Source organism: Haliotis rubra, unplaced genomic scaffold, assembly GCF_003918875.1.
Source record: "Haliotis rubra isolate DU_JTF1 unplaced genomic scaffold, ASM391887v1 Scf210, whole genome shotgun sequence".
Lineage (NCBI taxonomy): Eukaryota > Metazoa > Mollusca > Gastropoda > Lepetellida > Haliotidae > Haliotis > Haliotis rubra.
The window spans coordinates 1,352,414-1,373,555 of NW_025766115.1; the positions used below are offsets into that span (position 1 = coordinate 1,352,414).

General features: G+C 38.2%; 1 protein-coding gene and 11 non-coding genes across 12 annotated transcripts in view; all 12 read right to left on the bottom strand.

The window, feature by feature from the left end:
* Positions 1–21,142, bottom strand: part of LOC124276636 — a 48,169-nt gene that overhangs the window by 17,765 nt on the left and 9,262 nt on the right. The gene's annotated exons all lie outside the window — the stretch shown is intronic.
* LOC124276647 lies at positions 648–810 on the bottom strand. Its single transcript, XR_006898596.1, has one exon. It is a non-coding gene; the product is annotated as a U1 spliceosomal RNA (small nuclear RNA).
* LOC124276651 lies at positions 2,464–2,625 on the bottom strand. The gene has a single exon (XR_006898600.1). It is a non-coding gene; the product is annotated as a U1 spliceosomal RNA (small nuclear RNA).
* Positions 4,273–4,433, bottom strand: LOC124276643. Its single transcript, XR_006898592.1, has one exon. It is a non-coding gene; the product is annotated as a U1 spliceosomal RNA (small nuclear RNA).
* On the bottom strand, positions 5,860–6,021 carry LOC124276642. The gene has a single exon (XR_006898591.1). It is a non-coding gene; the product is annotated as a U1 spliceosomal RNA (small nuclear RNA).
* Positions 7,672–7,832, bottom strand: LOC124276644. The gene has a single exon (XR_006898593.1). It is a non-coding gene; the product is annotated as a U1 spliceosomal RNA (small nuclear RNA).
* LOC124276645 lies at positions 12,798–12,960 on the bottom strand. The gene has a single exon (XR_006898594.1). It is a non-coding gene; the product is annotated as a U1 spliceosomal RNA (small nuclear RNA).
* LOC124276641 lies at positions 14,018–14,181 on the bottom strand. Its single transcript, XR_006898590.1, has one exon. It is a non-coding gene; the product is annotated as a U1 spliceosomal RNA (small nuclear RNA).
* Positions 15,397–15,559, bottom strand: LOC124276649. The gene has a single exon (XR_006898598.1). It is a non-coding gene; the product is annotated as a U1 spliceosomal RNA (small nuclear RNA).
* On the bottom strand, positions 16,696–16,858 carry LOC124276640. Its single transcript, XR_006898589.1, has one exon. It is a non-coding gene; the product is annotated as a U1 spliceosomal RNA (small nuclear RNA).
* On the bottom strand, positions 17,915–18,078 carry LOC124276646. The gene has a single exon (XR_006898595.1). It is a non-coding gene; the product is annotated as a U1 spliceosomal RNA (small nuclear RNA).
* Positions 19,991–20,153, bottom strand: LOC124276648. The gene has a single exon (XR_006898597.1). It is a non-coding gene; the product is annotated as a U1 spliceosomal RNA (small nuclear RNA).

Here is a 21,142-nt window from a genome sequence, read left to right on the forward strand (position 1 = left end):
CGGATCTTCACGGGTATCTCACCTCAAGGGCAAACAGTGCTGCAGGGTGTATTGTAGACATTTTAATGTTCTAAATGGTATTACATGTAAGCTTGGTGAATTTCTGAATCCAGTATAGCAGCTGGATTCCCTGAGGACTAAACCCACCAGAGGCAGTACCATCAAGCACAGGCAAACTGTAGCGCAAACAGGGTTGCTCGCATATACGAAGACTGGTCATTTTCTCTTTGTTGCGCATCCCTGTTTGCGCTACAGCTTGCCTGTGCATCAAGCGAGAGGACAGGTGCTCATGCAGCTCAATGCGAGTCGTATGCCAGCAAGAGTTATGTCCCTTTAGTTAGGTATCCATGGCAGTTACACCACGTGACATGTCCCTTCTGATGGACAATTAAGAGTTAAGCATACACGCTAAAGTTACGAATACACGCATTCTTTTAGGAATCTCCACACATATTTTTGTGTAATATATAAATACAAATATTAAATTTTAATACCACACTGGATATTCAAACATCTCATAACAGGTGTGAAAACAGAAATCGAAAGATATTTCTACATAAGCATATTAAACTTTACACTATCCTCCTGGCATATCTACTATATTAACCAGGTTTCCTTGGATCTTCTGATTTTAAATTGAAATTATTAAGGGGTTAGCGCGGACGCAATCCCCCACACTAATAAATTACGCACTCGAGTCATCCCTCAAAGGCGTGATCGCAGGGGTCAGCCAAACCAAGGTGCAATGGAAAGGCCTCACCCTGGGAGAACCAATGCTGAGAACGGTCATCTCCCGTAACAGGTAAGTATGCCAGCTCACATTTTCAACACACTACTTCTTCTGGTAGGGGCTCTCACTAAGCTGAGGTGGCATCACGAATGTATCTCGGATTATTTAGAAACTACAGCCATTAACTTTACAGTTTGTCCAACAAGGAATTCTGTGACGGTAATCCTTCATATTCTGGTCGATATCATTCACTTCATTCCCTTCCATTTATCATACAGGTAGACAGTTTATCACCTTAACCTATCTTGGAGAAGGAAAATGTATATTACTGCAGACGTACACCATACGTCTCTCTACAAGTACATTATCTTACATCATACGTCTCTCTACAAGTACATTATCGTACATCATACGTCTCTCTACATGTACATTATCGTACATGTTTATTGTACGTTTTCCAAATTTTGAAACATCACATTCAAATGTTTTCTTATGTAACTCATACACACCAGATTTTGAAAAACGGCTAACTGTCACTGTATGTAATTTTATGAGTACTTCATAGCACTTCGAATGTCAAATACCTCCACAAGTACATTATCTTACATCATACGTACGGAAAACGTTTATTGTGCGTCTGTCGATTTTCATATACCACATTCAAAACTGTTAGCGTGAGTTCATACCTATTAGATTTTCATGAAGGGCTAATTTTAAATTTAGGCACTGCTATGAGTACTTGATAACACCTGAAATATCAAATACCACTAAACATGGAAGCAGTTTGTATTATTTTGAACTGGTTTAACGGAAATATCTCCAATAAAATGCTGAAACATTCATCCAGAAACACTCACTGTATAGCAGGAACAGCAGGACATATTTCAAAAATATTTTCAGCAGAGGTAAATGTAAACTCTTTTATTTAGTTTACAAGCGTTGGTGCTGACGCACACTCAGTACACATGTACTCAAATGTCCGTTAAAAGTACACCACATTGCATCATCAATACGATGCTACTCGCTCGATTTTCTCTTCCAGGTGCCAGGACTGGTTCCTCTTCATTACCTATTGCCAGGCTGGGAGTTGCATTTGTACAGCATACAGAATATCTTTAAAATCATTCAATTGAAAACGGACATACAGCATACGTTTCATTAAATGCACTAAATGTTGAAGTAATAAGCAAGAAGTAACGGTCACCGAGTAAATGTGAGTGAGTGAGTGAGTGAGTGAGTTTAGTTTTACGCCGCACTCAGCAATATTCCAGCTATATATGGCGGCGGTCTGTAAATAATCGAATCTGGACCAGACACTCCAGTTATCAATAGCATGAGCATCGACCTGCACAACTGGGAACCGATGACATGTGTCAACCAAGTCAGCGAGCCTGACCACCCGATCCCGTTAGTCGCCTCTTACGACAAGCATAGTCGCCTTTTGTGGCAAGCATGAGTTGCTGAAAACCTTCTCCACGGGTCTCGAGTAAATGTGAAATGAATTTAATATTAACTGATACTTATTATTAACGATTTGGCTTGGAAATGTAGCCTTATATTGCCGATGCCACGTACAATTTCAACCCACCCATTGTGTGTCGGGGTAAGTTATGAACACACAGACATTTAACACTACATACTGATCTACAGTCAGCTAATAGCAGCAGCAAGAGAGAAGGTATTGGTCACATGTTTCTTGATAGTTCAATTCTATTCTTCGGTTTGAGTTTTTCGGGGGTTAGCGCGGACGCAAACCCCACACTTATAAATTACGTACTCGAGTCACCCCTATTTGACGGTGATTGCAGGGGTCAGCCAAGCCAAGGTGCAATGGAAAGGCCTCACCCTGGGAGAACCGATGCTGAGAACGGCCACCTCCCGTACCAGGTAAGTATGCCAGCTCACATTTTCAACACACTACTTCTTCTAGTAGGGGCTCTCACTAAGCTGAGGTGGCATCACCAGTGTATCTCGGATTATTTAGAAACTACAGCCATTAACTTTACAGTTTGTCCAACAAGGATTTCTGTGACGGTACTGCTTCATATTCTGGTCGATATCATTCACTTCATTTCCTTCCATTTATCAAACAATTAGACAGTTTATCACACTAACGTATCTTGGAGAAGGAAAATAATATTACTGCAGACGTACACCATACGTCTCTCTACAAGTACATTATCTTACATCATACGTATGGGAAACGTTTATTGTGCGTCTGTCGATTTTCATATACAAATGTATCACATTCCAAACTGTTAGCCGTTTATGAAAATCTAATAGGAATGAACTCACGCTAAGTTTAAATTGAGGCACTGCTATGAGTACTTGATAACACCTGAAATATCAAATACCACTAAACATGGAAGCAGTTTGTATTATTTTGAATTGGTTTAACGGAGTGAGCGAGTGAGTGAGTTAAAATTTATCGTCACATCGGCAATATTTCAGCCATATCGTGACGAGAACAATTAATTTTATACATAGTAATGAATAATAAATGGTAAAAACCTGTCAACGAAGGACAGTAAAATAACTAGATTATCACAGATTCGAATTTAAAACTAGTAATTAAATCTAAAACAGTTTAAACATAGATGACAATACAAGGTAAAAACAGGCTATATACTGCCAACAACTGAAGGTAGATCACCATACTAAGGACCATGGGGACTTACAGTACATTTGCTTCCTGCATGGACCCTAGCTGGATTTACACCATCCCTTCAGCTATAAGCAATGTTAGATAATCCAGCCACAAATTAAACGAACATAAATTCTACGATTAAAACTGTAGGAGGTTTAAATTTACTTTGAATGTTTGGGGACTTACGTACCCTCTCAGGAGGACAATAATTTTACAGTACTTTAACCCCCTTTTAGGGTACAGCCATGGTTTAACGGAAATATCTCCAATAAAATGCTGAAACATTCATCCAGAAACACTGTATAGCATGATCAGTAAGACATTTTTCAAAAATATTTTCAACAGAGACAAATGTAACTCTTTCATTTAGTTTACAAGCGTTGGTGCTGACGCACACTCAGTACACCTGTACCCAAATTTCCGTTAAAAGTACACCACATTGCACTATCAATACAATGCTACTCGCTCGATTTTCTCTTCCAGTTGCCAGGACTGGTTCCTCTTCATTACCTTCTACCAGGCTGGGAGTTGCATTTGTACAGCATACAGAATATCTTTAAAAAACATTCAATTGAAAAGGGACATACAGTATACGTTTCATTAAATGCACTAAATGTTTAAATAATAAACAAGAAGTAATTGTCATCGAGTAAATGTGAAATGAATTTAAGATTAACTGATAATTATTCTTAAAGATTGGCTTGGAAATGTAGCCTTATATTGCCGATGCCACGTACAATTTCAACCCACCCATTGTGTGTCGGGGTAAGTTATGAACACACAGGCATTTAACAATACATACTGATCTACAGTAAGGTAACAACAATAGCAGCTTGAGAAACGACGGTTACCTCTTTCTTGTTACCACAATTCTATTCTTTGGTTTGAGTTTTTCAGGGGTTAGCGCGGACGCAAACCCCACACTTATAAATTACGTACTCGAGTCACCCCTATTTGGCGTGATCGCAGAGGTCAGCCAAACCAAGGTGCAATGGAAAGGCCTCACCCTGGGAGAACCGATGCTGAGAACGGCCACCTCCCGTACCAGGTAAGTATGCCAGCTCACATTTTCAACACACTACTTCTTCTAGTAGGGGCTCTCACTAAGCTGAGGTGGCATCACGAGTGTATCTCGGATTATTTAGAAACTGCAGCCGTTAACTTTACAAGTTTCCCAACAGGGATTTCTGTGAAAGTAATCGTTCAAGTTTTGGTCGATATCATTCACTTTATTCCTTTCCATTTATCATACAGGTAGACAGTTTATCACCCTAACCTATCTCGGGGAAGGAAAGTGTATATTACTGCAGACGTACACCATACGTCTCTCTACAAGTACATTATCTTACATCATACGTACGGAAAACGTTTATTGTGCGTCTGTCGATTTTCCTGTACCACTTTGAAAACTGTCAGCGTGAGTTCATACCTATTAGATGTTCATAAACGGCTAATTTCAAAATTAGGCACTGCTATGAGTACTTGATAACACACAATATCAAATTGTATCAAATACCACTAAACATGGAAGCAGTTTGTATTATTTTGAATTGGTTTAACGGAAATATCTCCAATAAAATGCTGAAACATTCATGCAGAAACACTGTATAGCATGAACAGCAAGACATATTTTTCCAAAATATTTTCAACAGAGGTAAATGTAAACTCTTTTATTTAGTTTACAAGCGTTGGTGCTGACGCACTCAGTACATCTGTACCCAAATTTCCCTTTAAAATGCACCACATTGCATTATCAATACGATGCTACTCGCTCGATTTTCTCTTCCAGGTGCCAAGACTGGTTCCTCTTCATTACCTATTGCCAGGCTGGGAGTTGCATTTGTACAGCATACAGAATATCTTTAAAATCATTCAATTGAAAAGGGACATACAGCATACGTTTCATTAAATGCACTAAATGTTGAAGTAATAAGCAAGAAGTAACGGTCACCGAGTAAATGTGAGGGAGTGAGTGAGTGAGTTTAAGTTTTTTTACGCCGCACTCAGCAATATTCCAGCTATATATGGCGGCGGTCTGTAAATAATCGAATCTGGACCAGACAATCCAGTTATCAATAGCATGAGCATCGACCTGCACAATTGGGAACCGATGACATGTGTCAACCAAGTCAGCGAGCCTGACCACCCGATCCCGTTAGTCGCCTCTTACGACAAGCATAGTCGCCTTTTGTGGCAAGCATGGGTTGCTGAAAACCTTTTCTCCACGGGTCTCGAGTAAATGTGAAATGAATTTAATATTAACTGATACTTATTATTAACGATTTGGCTTGGAAATATAGCTTTATATTGCCGATGCCACGTACAATTTCAACCCACCCATTGTGTGTCGGGGTAAGTTATGAACACACAGACATTTAACACTACATACTGATGTACAGTCAGCTAATAGCAGCAGCAAGAGAGAAGGTATTGGTCACATGTTTCTTGATAGTTCAATTCTATTCTTCGGTTTGAGTTTTTCGGGGGTTAGCGCGGACGCAAACCCCACACTTATAAATTACGTACTCGAATCACCCCTATTTGGCGGTGATCGCAGGGGTCAGCCAAGCCAAGGTGCAATGGAAAGGCCTCACCCTGGGAGAACCGATGCTGAGAACGGCCACCTCCCGTACCAGGTAAGTATGCCAGCTCACGTTTTCAACACACTACTTCTTCTAGTAGGGGCTCTCACTAAGCTGAGGTGGCATCACGAGTGTATCTCGGATTATTTAGAAACTACAGCCATTAACTTTACAGTTTGCCCCAACAAGGATTTCTGTGACGGTAATCCTTCATATTCTGGTCGATATCATTCACTTCATTTCCTTACATTTATCAAACAATTAGACAGTTTATCACACTAACGTATCTTGGAGAAGGAAAATAATATTACTGCAGACGTACACCATACGTCTCTCTACAAGTACACTATCTTACATCATACGTATGGGAAACGTTTATTGTGCGTCTGTCGATTTTCATATACAAATGTATCACATTCCAAACTGTTAGCCGTTTATGAAAATCTAATAGGAATGAACTCACGCTAAGTTTAAATTGAGGCACTGCTATGAGTACTTGATAACACCTGAAATATCAAATACCACTAAACATGGAAGCAGTTTGTATTATTTTGAATTGGTTTAACGGAGTGAGCGAGTGAGTGAGTTAAAATTTATCGTCACATCGGCAATATTTCAGCCATATCGTGACGAGAACAATTAATTTTATACATAGTAATGAATAATAAATGGTAAAAACCTGTCAACGAAGGACAGTAAAATAACTAGATTATCACAGATTCGAATTTAAAACTAGTAATTAAATCTAAAACAGTTTAAACATAGATGACAATACAAGGTAAAAACAGGCTATATACTGCCAACAACTGAAGGTAGATCACCATACTAAGGACCATGGGGACTTACAGTACATTTGCTTCCTGCATGGACCCTAGCTGGATTTACACCATCCCTTCAGCTATAAGCAATGTTAGATAATCCAGCCACAAATTAAACGAACATAAATTCTACGATTAAAACTGTAGGAGGTTTAAATTTACTTTGAATGTTTGGGGACTTACGTACCCTCTCAGGAGGACAATAATTTTACAGTACTTTAACCCCCTTTTAGAGTACAGCCATGGTTTAACGGAAATATCTCCAATAAAATGCTGAAACATTCATCCAGAAACACTGTATAGCAGGAACAGTAAGACATTTTTCAAAAATATTTTCAACAGAGGCAAATGTAACTCTTTCATTTAATTTACAAGCGTTGGTGCTGACGCACACTCAGTACACCTGTACCCAAATTTCCGTTAAAAGTACACCACATTGCACTATCAATACAATGCTACTCGCTCGATTTTCTCTTCCAGTTGCCAGGACTGGTTCCTCTTCATTACCTTCTACCAGGCTGGGAGTTGCATTTGTACAGCATACAGAATATCTTTAAAAAAACATTCAATTGAAAAGGGACATACAGTATACGTTTCATTAAATGCACTAAATGTTTAAATAATAAACAAGACGTAATTGTCATCGAGTAAATGTGAAATGAATTTAAGATTAACTGATAATTATTCTTAAAGATTGGCTTGGAAATGTAGCCTTATATTGCCGATGCCACGTACAATTTCAACCCACCCATTGTGTGTCGGGGTAAGTTATGAACACACAGGCATTTAACAATACATACTGATCTACAGTAAGGTAACAACAATAGCAGCTTGAGAAACGACGGTTACCTCTTTCTTGTTACCACAATTCTATTCTTTGGTTTGAGTTTTTTCAGGGGTTAGCGCGGACGCAAACCCCACACTTATAAATTACGTACTCGAGTCACCCCTATTTGGCGTGATCGCAGAGGTCAGCCAAACCAAGGTGCAATGGAAAGGCCTCACCCTGGGAGAACCGATGCTGAGAACGGCCACCTCCCGTACCAGGTAAGTATGCCAGCTCACATTTTCAACACACTACTTCTTCTAGTAGGGGCTCTCACTAAGCTGAGGTGGCATCACGAGTGTATCTCGGATTATTTAGAAACTGCAGCCATTAACTTTACAAGTTTCCCAACAGGGATTTCTGTGAAAGTAATCGTTCTTATTTTGGTCGATATCATTCACTTTATTCCTTTCCATTTATCATACAGGTAGACAGTTTATCACCCTAACCTATCTCGGGGAAGGAAAGAGTTTATTACTGCAGACGTACACCATACGTCTCTCTACAAGTACATTATCTTACATCATACGTACGGAAAACGTTTATTGTGCGTCTGTCGATTTTCCTGTACCACTTTGAAAACTGTCAGCGTGCTATCGCTTCATTACTACTTTACTGAAATATGTTTCATTGCACTGAATACTCTGACGTTTTGGCACACTGTCATCATAGAGGTGAATCCAATGACAAGCAATGCTAAAAAGTTGAGACTTACAAATTTAAAAGAATGGAAAAAAGAACAACAGGAATTGGTTGCATTATGTTAGACTGAAAACATCCCAGTAATTCACTAGCATATTACATACTACAGTAAAAGCAGTGCAACTTGAATTTGGTTTATGCAACTAGTTTTGTTGCAGGTTGCACCTGGTGCAAGTAGGTTATCATCTCTAAAATTGAGGCCTGTATTCTTTCCATGTTGCAGATGTTTCATCCTGATAAATCCAGATAAAGGTTCGAAAGGAAACAAAGGGAAAAGAAGAAACGTCAGATTGCAGCTAAAGTGTTAAGACTGGTGAACGACTTGGCTGATTTCGAGTGGATGGATGTATGATTGTGAGGACTTGTACGCATTCAAGTGTCTTGGCTAAGTTACCTGTCCATTCATCCATCATGTTTTGTTACTGACAAAACATGAAAAAGATGTGATGTTTCACTTCATGTTTAATGCAAGTTTCTTTTTGGAACAAATTTCTTGCTCCTGGCATATCTGAATTCCTAAATATATTGCTTCAATAATATTAAGTTGCAGATGTGACTTTTCTTTAGTATGGAAATGTATTAATCATGGTAACCTCATTCGTTAATATGAGTATTGACTCCAAGTGTTGACTCCAAGAGCAAGAGATATACATAAGCTGCTCACTTTTTTCCTTGTCTTTACAATTTCTTCTACTGTTTGATTTGGACAAAATGTTTTTGTGAAATCCTGAACATATGTTAAGCAACAGTTATGGGAAAATTCAGTTACACTGAATGTGATTTAAATCTTACATGATTGAACTGTTTCAATGAAAGGTGATCACAATAAAATGTTTTCTCTCTGTTGTTATGGGATTAATGTACCAGTGTCTTCGAGACTTGTCCTGTTCATAAATCTCTCAATCTGAAGATAAAAACTGGTATTTAACTGACATGGCTACATCACTGGCAGTATTAAATGATATGCTAACCAGATGGCTTTTTATTTGATCAAACTTTGAAGACTTTATCTAGTTATGTTATTAATGTCAACGTCATGAGGCTATAGGTGTAAATTGTTCCTGAGCTGTTTTGGTTCATTATTATTATTTTATAAAAAGAAACTGTCCCATGTATGTCAGTTCATGATTCTAGTTAATGTTACAAACACAGTTACTGTTCATGTTTTGAATGAGGGAATGCATTTCAGTTTTCATGTTACACATCTTAGTGAAATATTGCTGTTCTTTTAAACAGCAAGTATGGCAGTATTATAAGTAAGTTAATCGTATTGTTCTAGCTTGTCACACTTGTTTGTAATAAGTATGAATATAGAATCAGTGAGGAGTAACCATGACTCACTTTTTGAAAGTGTTGTGTAAAATATTGGATGTTTTGTCAGCCTCAGGCAATATTTTGTGAAGATAGGGAAAACCGCCTATTGAATTCATTTAACACTTTTTATCAATATTATTTTTGCCAGTATATATTTTCATTTATATAACTATATTCACAGGGTGATTATGATGACTGTCTTTAAACCATACCACATCACTACATTATTGGACAAAGATACAGAAGGGATTCAGTGTGTCCATCCATTTGTCAGCTCTATTTTCACGGATTATTTCTGGACTGGAACTAAAATTATAGTTAATGAAGGTCATACATTCAACATTGGCATAGAGGTTCATATAGCTTTTATATGTAATTGTTCTATACTTGAAAATATATAAAATGGAGAGACATGCTTTTGATTATTAGTTTACCCTTAGTTCTTAAATATTAAATATTTCCTACATTGGAATTGTAGCAGTACTATAGGATATGCTGTGAGCTATCATTAAAAAACATGATACACATGTTCATTATTCTGTAGAGAAGTGATACTTTTATGTAACTTGCCATTTTGCAGGATAGATATTATGCATTCTGTGGAGATATAAACTGGAATTTGGTGTTTGTAACAATTTCATATGACTAGTAATGTTTTTTTCACATTTTAGGTATTATTTGAATGTGTTCCATGCAAAACTGCTGACAACTAAGTGGAGCTGTTGATAAATATTCTTTTCATGTTAACTTCCTGAGAAGGTTTTAAACATTTCGTTTGAACATATCCTTAATTGTCAGGCTTTGCTGGGTTTTAAAGCATCAGGAGAGTTTGCTTTCTTTCAAGATCAGAGTTTCATGTTTTGTGCTGATTTCATTGCCTTATTATTAGACAGGATATTGTTTTGAGAATATAACAAGCTACAAGACTAAATTTTGAATTTTTTGGTTAATTACTTCCAGATTTAGTTGCATTTTCACATGTTCCTGTGAAATAATAGATGATCAGGTGACTTTTTTAAATAAATATTAAATATTTCCTACATTGGAATTGTAGCAGTACTATAGGATATGCTGTGAGCTATCATTAAAAAACATGATACACATGTTCATTATTCTGTAGAGAAGTGATACTTTTATGTAACTTGCCATTTTGCAGGATAGATATTATGCATTCTGTGGAGATATAAACTGGAATTTGGTGTTTGTAACAATTTCATATGACTAGTAATGTTTTTTTCACATTTTAGGTATTATTTGAATGTGTTCCATGCAAAACTGCTGACAACTAAGTGGAGCTGTTGATAAATATTCTTTTCATGTTAACTTCCTGAGAAGGTTTTAAACATTTCGTTTGAACATATCCTTAATTGTCAGGCTTTGCTAGGTTTTAAAGCATCAGGAGAGTTTGCTTTCTTTCAAGATCAGAGTTTCATGTTTTGTGCTGATTTCATTGCCTTATTATTAGACAGGATATTGTTTTGAGAATATAACAAGCTACAAGACTAAATTTTGAATTTTTGGTTAATTACTTCCAGATTTAGTTGCATTTTCACATGTTCCTGTGAAATAATAGATGATCAGGTGACTTTTAAATAAATATTAAATATTTCCTACATTGGAATTGTAGCAGTACTATAGGATATGCTGTGAGCTATCATTAAAAAACATGATACACATGTTCATTATTCTGTAGAGAAGTGATACTTTTATGTAACTTGCCATTTTGCAGGATAGATATTATGCATTCTGTGGAGATATAAACTGGAATTTGGTGTTTGTAACAATTTCATATGACTAGTAATGTTTTTTTCACATTTTAGGTATTATTTGAATGTGTTCCATGCAAAACTGCTGACAACTAAGTGGAGCTGTTGATAAATATTCTTTTCATGTTAACTTCCTGAGAAGGTTTTAAACATTTCGTTTGAACATATCCTTAATTGTCAGGCTTTGCTAGGTTTTAAAGCATCAGGAGAGTTTGCTTTCTTTCAAGATCAGAGTTTCATGTTTTGTGCTGATTTCATTGCCTTATAATTAGACAGGATATTGTTTTGAGAATATAACAAGCTACAAGACTAAATTTTGAGTTTTTTGGTTAATTACTTCCAGATTTAGTTGTATTTTCACATGTTCCTGTGAAATAATAGATGATCAGGTGACTTTTAAAACTTAACAGCAAACCTGTTCATGTTTTTGTCACACCTGTACCTACTTGACAGAATGGGTCTGATTTGTACTGTCAAGTCTAGGGACCATTCATAATATATGGCTTAGTTTGATGACGATCATAAGGATCCCACGTTTGGAGGGGTGGTGAAATGTGAAAGACTTTTAAGTTTTTGCTAAGAAATATGGGAATGTCCATAAATTATGCATGGTCCAGTAGTAAGCTACTTCACAGTTGTGGTGTTCATCATTAATGAGTTAATAAAAATAAACATCTGCACTGACATGGTTTTATGTTTTATGGATTTTGAGACATTAAACACCATATTTTAAGTGTGTGTTTTCAGAAGAAAAATCATATATCAGTAATTTGTTATTACAGAACACTTTATTGGTTTTTGCATTATGTTACTGTTCACTATCGCCTTTATGGCTCATTTGTTTATGGTAATCATATGTGGTATTTTTTTACACCATTCATGATTGCAGCATACATAATCTGGAAACACTCACTGAACATTTACCGTATTATTTACGGTAGTCATTGTTACGGTCTTCCGTATTATTTACGGTATAATTACTGGCAGCACGGCTGCCGAACTTTCGTTACGCCGTATTATTTACGGTAGTCATCGTTACGGTTTACCGTAAAATTTACGGCATAAATACTGGCAGCATGGCTGCCGAACTTTTACCGTAAAAATTACGGTAAGGTTTCTGATAATTATCGCCTATTGTGGCAAGTTTGGGTTGCTGAAGACCTATTCTACCCCGGTTTCACGGTCTCGAGTAAATATGAAATGCTTTAATATTATACTGCCGATGCCACGTTAACGATTTGGTTTTTATAGCATACCCCGACCCACGTACAATGTGTGTCGGGGTAAGTTATGACCTCAAAGACATTTAACAATACAAACTGATGTACAGTCAGCTAATAGCAGCAGCAAGAGAGACGGTGTTGGTCACATGTTCCTTGATAGTTGAATTCTATTCTTTGGTTTGAGTTTTCCGGGGGTTGGCGCGGACGCAAACCCCTCCACTTATAAATTACGTACTCGAATCACCCCTATTTGGCGTGATCGCAGGGGTCAGCCAAGCCAAGGTGCAATGGAAAGGCCTCACCCTGGGAGAACCGATGCTGAGAACGGCCACCTCCCGTACCAGGTAAGTATGCCAGCTCACATTTTCAACACACTACTTGTTCTGGTAGGGGCTCTCACTAAGCTGAGGTGGCATCACGAGTGTATCTCGGATTATTTAGAAACTACAGCCGTTACCTTTACAATATTGTCAACAGGGATGTCTGTGACGGTACTCGTTCATTTTTTGGTCGATATCATTTATTTCATTTTCTTCCAGTTATCATACAGGTAGAGAGAGTTTATCACCCTAACCCATCTTGGTGAAGGAAAATGTATATTACTGCAGACGTACTTCATACGTCTCTCTGCAAGTACGTTATCTTACATGATACATATGGAAAACGTTTATTGTACGGTTTCAGATTTTGAAACATCACATTCAAATATTTCCCCATTTGTTCATGCAGACCAGCTTTTCAAAAACGTCTGTCACAGTAGGTAGTTTTATGTGTACTTCATAGCACTTGGAATTTCAAATACCTCTACAAGTACATTATCTTCCATCATACGTACGGAATACGTTTTCTGCGTTCCTAGATTTCATCACATTGACAACAGTTTTCGTGAGCCTATACCCGTCATTTTTTCGAGAACATCTAAGTAGATGTATTCCCCCGTCCCCAGCAGAAGTGGCAATCAGAAATGATACTCTACATGGAACCAGTTGGGGTTTATTTCGAAACTTTATTAACAATACACGTGACAAAATTAATAACTTTCTGGTTTAACCCGCCCTCAGCAACATTCCAGCTATATGGCGGCGGTCTGTAAATAATCGATTTTGGACCAGGCAATCCAGTGATCAACAGCATGAGCATTGATCTACTTAATTGGGATACAATTACATGTGTCAACAAAGTCAGCGAGCCTAAAACCTCGACCCCATTAGTCGCCCCTTATAGGTATGGGTTCCTGAAGATCAATTCTAACCCGGATCTTCCCAGGTTCACTGTGTGTCGGGGTAAGTTCTGAACACAAAGACATTTCACAATACAAACTGATGTACAGTCAGCTAACAGCAGCAGCGTGAGAAACGACGGCCACGTCTTTCTTGGTAGCAAAATTCTATTCTTTGGTTTGAGTTTTTCAGGGATTAGCGCGGACGCAAACCCCCACACTTATAAATTACGTACTCGAGTCACCCCTATTTGGCGGTGATCGCAGGGGTCAGCCAAACCAAGGTGCAATGGAAAGGCCTCACCCTGGGAGAACCGATGCTGAGAACGGCCACCTCCCGTACCAGGTAAGTATGCCAGCTCACATTTTCAACACACTACTTCTTCTGGTAGGGGCTCTCACTAAGCTGAGGTGGCATCACGAGTGTATCTCGGATTATTTAGGAACTACAGCCATTAACTTTACAGTTTGTCCAACAAGGATTTCTGTGACGGTAATCCTTCATATTTTGGTCGATATCATTCACTTCATTTCCTTGATTATCATACAGGTAGACAGTTTATCACACTAAGCTATCTTGGAGAAGGAAAATGTATATCACTGCAGACGTACACCATACGTCTCTCTACAAGTACATTATCTTACATCATACGTATGGAAAACGTTTATTGTGCGTTTATCAATTTTCATATTTCACATTCAAAACTGTTAGCGTGAGTTCATATCTCTCAGATTTTCATAAACGTCTCATATTCAAAATAGGTACTGCTATGAGAACTTGATAGCACTCGAAATATCAAATGCTACTAAAGATGGGATCGGTTTGTATTATTTTGAAATTTATCCAACGGAAATATCTCCAATAAAATGCTAAAACATTCATCCAGAAACACTGTATAGCATGAACAGCAAGACATTTTTACCAAAATATGTTCAACAGAGGTAAATGTAAAGTCGTTTATTTAGTTTACAAGCGATGGTGCTGACGCACACTAAGTATATCTGTACCCAAATTTTCGTTAAAAGTGCACTACATTGCATCATCAATACAATGCTACTCGCTCGATTTTCTCTTCCAGGTGCCAGGATTGGTTCCTCTTCATTACCTTCTGTCAGGCTCTGGGTAGCATTTGTATAGCATAGAGAATATCTTTAAAAAATATTCAATTCAAAACGGACCTACACTATACGTTTCATTAAATACACTAAATGTTTAAGTAATAAGCAAGAAATAACTATGATTAATATACTGACGTTTTAAATATTCCAGTAAGGGACACCAGAAATGCATTAACATATCGAACCCGTCTTCGAGGAGCCAACGCTTTAACCACTTATATATTAATATAACTAACTGATAATTATTCTTAAAGATTTGGCTAGGAAATGTAGCCTTATATTGCCCATGCCACGTACAATTTCAACCCACCCATTGTGTGTCGGGGTAAGTAATGACCACAAAGACATTTAACAATACATACCGATGTACATTAGCTAATAACAGCAGCTTGAGAAACGACGGTTGGTCACTTTTCTTGTTACCACAATTCTATTCTTTGATTTGAGTTTTCAGGGTTAGCGCGGACGCAAATCCCACACTTATAAATTACGTACTCGAGTCACCTATCCATGGCGGTGATCGCAGGGGTCAGCCAAACCAAGGTGCAATGGAAAGGCCTCACCCTGGGAGAACCGATGCTGAGAACGGCCACCTCCCGTACCAGGTAAGTATGCCAGCTCACATTTTCAACACACTTCTTCTGGTAGAGGCTCTCACTGAACTGAGGTGGCATCACGAGTGTATCTCGGATTATTTAGAAACTACAGCCATTAACTTTACAGTTTTTCCCAACAGGGATTTCTGTGACAGTAATCCTTCAAGTTTTGGTCGATATCATTCACTTCATTTCCTTCCAGTTATCATACAGGCAGACAGTTTATCACACTAATCTATCTTGGAGAAGGAAAATGTATATTACTGCAGACGTGCACCATACGTCTCTCTACAAGTATACATCATCTTACATCAAACGTATGGAATACGTTTACTCTAGAGTTTATCGATTTCTCAACATGACACTCAAAATTGTTTCAATGAGCTCATGCACACCAGATTTTCATAAACGTCTAAAGTTCAAAGTAGGTAATTTTATGAGCACTTGGTAGCACCTGAAATATCAAGTACCTCTAACATGGAAAGAGATTGTTTCATTTTGAAATGGGTTCAACAGAAACATCTACGATAGAATGCTAAAACACTAATCCACAAACACTGTATAGCATGAACAGCATGACATTTTTTCCAATATATTTTCAGCAGAGGTAAATGTAAACTCTTTTATTTAGTTTATAAGCGTTGGTGCTGACCCACAATCAGCATATATGTACCCAAATTTCCCTTAAAAATGCACTGAAGTGCATCATCAATACGATGCTACTCTCTCGATTTTCTCTTCCAGTTGCCAGGATTGGTTCCTCTTCATTACCTTCTTGCCAGGCTGGGAGTTGCATTTGTACAGCATACAGAATATCTTTATAATCATTCAATTGAAAACGGACATACAGTACACGTTTCATTAAATACACTAAATGTTGAAGTAATAAACAAGAAATATCTATGATTATATAAGTTAATGTAAAATGAATTCATACTAACTGATAATTATTAACGATTTGGCTTGGAAACGTAGCCTTATATTGCCGATGCCACGTACAATTTCAACCAACCTACTGTGTGTCGGGGTAAGTTATGAACACAGACATTTAACAATACATACTGATGTACAGTAAGGTAACAACAATAGCAGCTTGAGAAACGACGGCCACGTCTTCCTCGTTACCACAATTCTATTCTTTGATTTGAGTTTTCAGGGGTTAGCGCGGACGCAAATCCCCACACTTATAAATTACGTACACGAGTCACCCCTATTTGGCGTGATCGCAGGGGTCAGCCAAACCAAGGTGCAATGGAAAGGCCTCACCCTGGGAGAACCGATGCTGAGAACGGTCACCTCCCGTACCAGGTAAGTATGCCAGCTCACATTTTCAACACACTACTTCTTCTGGTAGGGGCTCTCACTAAGCTGAGGTGGCATCACGAGTGTATCTCGGATTATTTAGAAACTACAGCCATTAACTTTACAGTTTGCCCCAACAAGGATTTCTGTGACGGTACTCCTTCATATTCTGGTCGATATCATTTATTTCACTTCCTTCCAGTTATCATACAGGTAGACAGTTTATCACCCTAACCCATCTTGGTGAAGGAAAATGTATATTACTGCAGACGTACACCATACGTCTCTCTACAAGTACATTATCTTACATGATACGTATGGACAACGTTTATTGTACGGTTTCAGATTTTGAAACATCACATTCAAATATTTCCCCATTTGCTCATGCATAACCAGCTTTTCAAAAACGTCTGTCACAGTAGGTAATTATATTAGTACTTCATAGCACTTGGAATGTCAAATACCTCTACAACTACATTATTTTCCATCATACGTACGGAAAACGTATGCTCCGTTCCTCCATTTCATCACATTGACGACAGTTTTCGCGAGCGTATACCCGTCAGTTTTCCGAGAACATCTAAGATCTAAGTAGATGTATTCACCCGTCCCCAACCGAAGTGGCAATCAGAAATGATATTCTACATGGAATCACTTGGGTTTATTTTGAAACTTTATTAACAAATAAAAAATGTGACAAAATTAATAACTTTCTGGTTTAACGCCGCACTCAGCTCTATGGCAGCGGTCTGAAAATAATCGATTCTGGACCAGGCAATCCAGTGATCAACAGCATGAGCATTGATCTACTCAATTGGGATACAATTACATGTGTCAACAAAGTCAGCGAGCCTAAAACTCGACCCCATTAGTCGCCCATTATAAGTATGGGTTCCTGAAGATCAATTCTAATCCGGATCTTCACAGGTTCATTTGTGTGTCGGGGTAGGTTATGAACACACAGACATTTAACAATACATACTGATGTACAGTCAGCTAACAGTAGCAGCGTGAGAAACGACGGTTGCGTCTTTCTTGGTAGCAAAATTCTATTCTTTGGTTTGAGTTTTCAGGGGTTAGCGCGGACGCACACCCCTCCACTTATAAATTACGTACACGAGTCACCCCTATTTGGCGGTGATCGCAGGGGTCAGCCAAGCCAAGGTGCAATAGAAAGGCCTCACCCTGGGAGAACCGATGCTGAGAACGGTCACCTCCCGTACCAGGTAAGTATGCCAGCTTACATTTTCAACACACTACTTCTTCTAGTAGGGGCTCTCACTAAGCTGAGGTGGCATCGCGAGTGTATCTCGGATTATTTAGAAACTACAGCCATTAACTTTACAGTTTGCCCCAACAAGGATTTCTGTGACGGTACTCGTTCATATTTTGGTCGATATCATACACTTCATTCCCTTTCATTTATCATACAATTAGACAGTTTATCACGGTAACCTAGCTTGGTGAAGGAAAATGTATATTACTGCAGACGTACACCATACGTCTCTCTACAAGTACATTATCTTACATCATACGTACGGAAAACGTTTATTGTGCGTCGGTCGATTTTCATATATCACATTCAAAACTGTTAGCGTGAGTTTATACCTACTTGATTTTCATAAACGGCTAATTTTAAATTTAGGCACTGCTATGAGTACTTGATAACACCTGAAATATATAATACCACTAAACATGGAAGCAGTTTCTATTATTTTGAATTGGTTTAACGGAGTGAGTGAGTTAAAATTTATCGTCACATCGGCAATATTTCAGCCATATCGTGACGAGAACAATTAATTTTATACATAGTAATGAATGGTAAATAGTAAAAACCTGTCAACGAAGGACAGTAAAATAACTAGATTATCACAGATTCGAATTTAAAACTAGTAATTGAATCTAATACAGTTTAAACATAGATGACAATACAAGGTAAAAACAGGCTATAGATTGCCAACAACTGAAGGTAGATCACCATACTAGGGACCATGGGGACTTACAGTACATTTGCTCCCTGCTTGAACCCTAGCTGGATTTACACCATCCCTTCAGCTATTAGCAATTTTAGATAATCCAGCCACAAATTAAACGAACATATATTCTACGATTAAAATGGTAGTAGGTTTAAATTTACTTTGAATGTTTTGGGACTTACGTACTCTCCCAGGACAATAATTTTACAGTACTTAACCCCCTTTTAGGGTACAGCCATGGTTTAACGGAAATATCTCCAAGAAAATGCTGAAACATTCATCCAGAAACACTGTATAGCAGGAACAGTAAGACATATTTTTCAACAAAAAATATTTTCAATAGAGGTAAATGTAAACTCTTTCATTTAGTTTACAAGCGTTGGTGCTGACGCACGCTCAGTACACCTGTGCCCAAATTTCCGTTAAAAGTACACCACATTGCATCATCAATACAATGCTACTCGCTCGATTTTCTCTTCCAGTTGCCAGGACTGGTTCCTCTTCATTACCTTCTGCCAGGCTGGGAGTTGCATTTGTACAGCATACAGAATATCTTTAAAATCATTCAATTGAAAACGGACATACAGTACACGTTTCATTAAATACACTAAATGTTGAAGTAATAAACAAGAAGTAACTGTCACCGAGTAAATGTGAGTGAGTGAGTGAGTTTAGTTCTACGCCGCACTCAGCAATATTCCAGCTATATGGCGGCGGTCTGTAAATAATCGAGTCTGGACAAGACAATCCAGTGATCAACAACATGAGCATCGACCTGCACAATTAGGAACCGATGACATGTGTCAACCAAGTCAGCGAGCCTGACCACCCGATCCCGTAAGTCGCCTCTTACGACAACCATAAGTCGCCTTTTGTGGCAAGCCTGGGTTGCTGAAGACCTATTCTACCCCGGATCTTCACGGGTCTCGAGTAAATGTGAAATAAATTTAATATTAACTGATAATTATTATTAACGATTTGGCTTGGAAATATAACCTTATATTGCCGATGCCACGTACAATTTCAACCCACCCATTGTGTGTCGGGGTAAGTAATGACCTCAAAGACATTTAACAATACAAACTGATGTACAGTCAGCCAATAGCAGCAGCAAGAGAGACGGTGTTGGTCACATGTTTCTTTCAATTCTATTCTTTGGTTTGAGTTTTTCAGGGGTTAGCGCGGACGCAAACCCCTCACTTATAAATTACGTACTCGAGTCACCCCTATTTGGCGGTGATCGCAGGGGTCAGCCAAACCAATGTGCAATGGAAAGGCCTCATCCTGGGAGAACCGATGCTGAGAACGGTCACATCCCGTACCAGGTAAGTATGCCAGCTCACATTTTCAACACATTACTTCTTCTGGTAGGGGCTCTCACTAAGCTGAGGTGGCATCACGAGTGTATCTCGAAATATTTAGAAACTACAGCCATTAACTTTACAGTTTGTCCAACAAGGATTTCTGTGACGGTACTCGTTCATATTTTGGTCGATATCATTCACTTCATTTCCTTCCAGTTATCATACAGGTAGACAGTTTATCACCCTAACCCATCTTGGTGAAGGAAAATGTATATTACTGCAGACGTACACCGTACGTCTCTCTGCAAGTACATTATCTTGCATCATACGTACGGAAAACGTATATTGTACGTTCCTCGATCTCATCACATTGACAATGTCTTGCGTAAGCCGATACGAGTTAGTTTTCCGAGAACATCCAAGATGTAAATAGATGCATTTACCAGTACCCAACAGAAGTGGAAATCAGACATGCCACTCAACATGGAACAAGTCGGGTTTTAACTTTGTTAACAAATACATGTGACAAAAGGAATGATAACTTTCTGGTTTAACGCCCAATTCAGCAATATTCCAGTTATGTGGCGGCGGTCTGTAAATAATCGAGTCTGGACCAAACAATCCAGTGATCAATAGCATGAGCATCGATCTACGCAATTAGGATGCCATGACATGAGTCAACCCAGTCAGCGAGGCTGGCCACCCGATCCCGTTAGTCGCCTCTGATGACAAGCATTGGTTACTTAAGATCAATTCTTACCCGGACCTTCACGGGTTGGGTAGTCACAGTACTGTTTGATACAAATACACGGAAGTGAGAGAGTTTAGTGCATAGGCTGAGACAATTAAGATAATTTAGTTTCACTATAAATACTAAATGTTGAAATTATAGCCAAGAAATAGCGAGTTCAGATATAAATAACTAAATATGAATGAATTGTAAGTGATAATTATTATTAAATATTTGACATAGAATATTAGACATAGCCTTATTGTATTTTGTTGATGCGACGTACAA